The sequence below is a fragment of the Octopus sinensis genome, linkage group LG8 (assembly GCF_006345805.1).
Source record: "Octopus sinensis linkage group LG8, ASM634580v1, whole genome shotgun sequence".
Classification (NCBI taxonomy): domain Eukaryota; kingdom Metazoa; phylum Mollusca; class Cephalopoda; order Octopoda; family Octopodidae; genus Octopus; species Octopus sinensis.
The window spans coordinates 68975790-68978289 of record NC_043004.1 but is presented as its reverse complement, the minus strand read 5'-3'; positions in this window follow the sequence as shown (position 1 = coordinate 68978289).

Sequence of the window (2500 nt, the reverse complement as noted above, 5' to 3'; positions counted from 1 at the left end):
TGCGCAAAAACTGGTTTAAGGGCTGCATACTTTGTATTGTTGTTATTAGATTACCGGGTATGTCAGCTAGTGTATATATATATAGGCGCAGGAGTGGCTGTGTGGTAAGAAGCTTGCTTCCCAACCACATGGTTCCGGGTTCAGTCCCACTGTGTGGCACCTTAGCTAAGTGTCTTCTACTATAGCCACGGGCCAACCAAAACTTTGTGAGTGGATTTGGTGAACGGAAACTTGACAACCGATGTTGGTGTGTTTACGACCCTGCAACCTAGTAGTTCGAGAAGAGAGACCGATAGAATAAGTACTAGGCTTACAACGAATAAGTTCTGGGGTCGATTTGTTCGAGGAAAGGAGATGCTACAGCATGGCCGTAGTCAAATGACTGAAACAAGCAAAAGAAATATACAAAACAACACACATACACACACACACACACGCACACACACGCACCAACGCACACACACACACACACACACACACACACACACACACACACACACACACACACACACACATATGGACTGGGTTGGCCAAGACGTTCGTTCGGTTTTTTAAGCAAAAATATTCCAAGAGTTTTGAAGATAGCGATTTTATCAATCAATGATTTAATTAGTTTCGTTCCGGTCTGTTTTCCTCTGTTGTGGGCAGATCCATTTTCCGCAGCTAAATGAATTTTCTGTCTTTATTGGCGGAAATCTTCAACTGATTGCATCTATCTATCTATCTATCTATCTATCTATCTATCTATCTATCTATCTATCTATCTATCTATCTATCTATCTATCTATCTATCTATCTATCTATCTGTCTGTCTATCTATCTATCTATCTATCTATCTATCTATCTATCTATCTATCTATCTATCTATCTATCTATCTATCTATCTATCTATCTAGGAGTGGTTGTGTGGTAAGTAGCTTGCTAACCAACCACATGGTTGCGGGTTCAGTCCCACTGCGTGGCATCAAGTGTCTTCTGCTATAGCCCCGGGCCAACCAATGCCTTGTGAGTGGATTTGGTAGACGGAAACTGAAAGAAGTCTGTCGTATATATATATATATATATATATATATATATATATATATATATATGTGTGTGTGTGTGTGTTTGTCCCCCTAGCATTGCTTGACAACCGATGCTGGTGTGTTTACGTCCCCGTCACTTAGCGGTTCGGCAAAAGAGACCGATAGAATAAGTACTGGGCTTACAAAGAATAAGTCCCGGGGTCGATTTGCTCGACTAAAGGCGGTGCTCCAGCATGGCCGCAGTCAAATGACTAAAACAAGTAAAAGAGATCTATCATCTATCTATCTATCTATCTATCTATCTATCTATCTATCTATCTATCTATCTGTCTGTCTGTCTGTCTGTCTGTCTGTCTGTCTGTCTGTCTGTCTGTCTGCCTGTCTTCTCTCTGTATACGTGTGTTTGTGTGTGCGCGCGCGCGCGCACGAGCGCTGTTATGTGCGTGTGTGTGTGTCTTTTGTGTCTGTGCTTGTGGAGATACCGCAGTACTCTCCTTCCATTACTGACCCACCATTATTATAATACTAACCACCGACTCACTTCTCATTCTCTTCCTCTCCTATCTTCTCTCATACCTTTCTATATACCTTAGTAATCTCCCTCCACCACCGAATTAGACAATTTCCCTCACTTAAATAATTGCCATCCCTTTTCTCAATATCTCAACTTCCGATAATCCTATAGCTAATATCCCTAAATTTTGATACCTATATACAAACTGAACAAATGTCCACAACACTCCGCCTCTGCAACCACCTCCCTTGTTCTCATTATTAACCCCACTCCATCTTCCTGAATTAGCTGTCTTATCCCTTCTCACCATTCCCTGTCTTCCCATTCCACATAACCCCTCCGACCCTGTAATTTTCTCGGTTCGGATTTTCGTGAGATAATGAAGAAAGGATCACATAATAGCTGGAGATACTTTTATAATTACTGGATTGATTGGATAAAATTTCCGGGTGCACATGCACACACACACACACACACACACATGTATATGTATATGTATATATGTGTGAAAATGGCAATAAAACGTTATCAGAAAAAGTACTATGCAACATTGCAGGATGTAACAGAAAGGTGAGGCTAGTATTACAAACAGAACGCATAAAAATAATATATAAGAAAATACCATGAGGATTAAAACGATGGAATTCTCTAAATTTCTTACGTGGATTGCAATCCTCAAATACATTAGTAAATAAATCACCTTTCTCTTCATATTAAGACGTATTTCATGTCTGTCAACGGAAACTACTGTGATTGGATTCATTTCTTATATATTTAGCAACGAAGATAGCAATGGGCCTTTTAAGCATCGTTCACTTGTACCTAAATATCAATTTTTTTTCAAGTTCATTTTGTAGTTAAATCATTTTTGTTCGGTTAGGATCGTTATTGTTGTAAAATACAAGGAAAAACAGAAGATTCTTAAGTAAAATGATCTACTTATTCCCTCTAGCACGGCTGG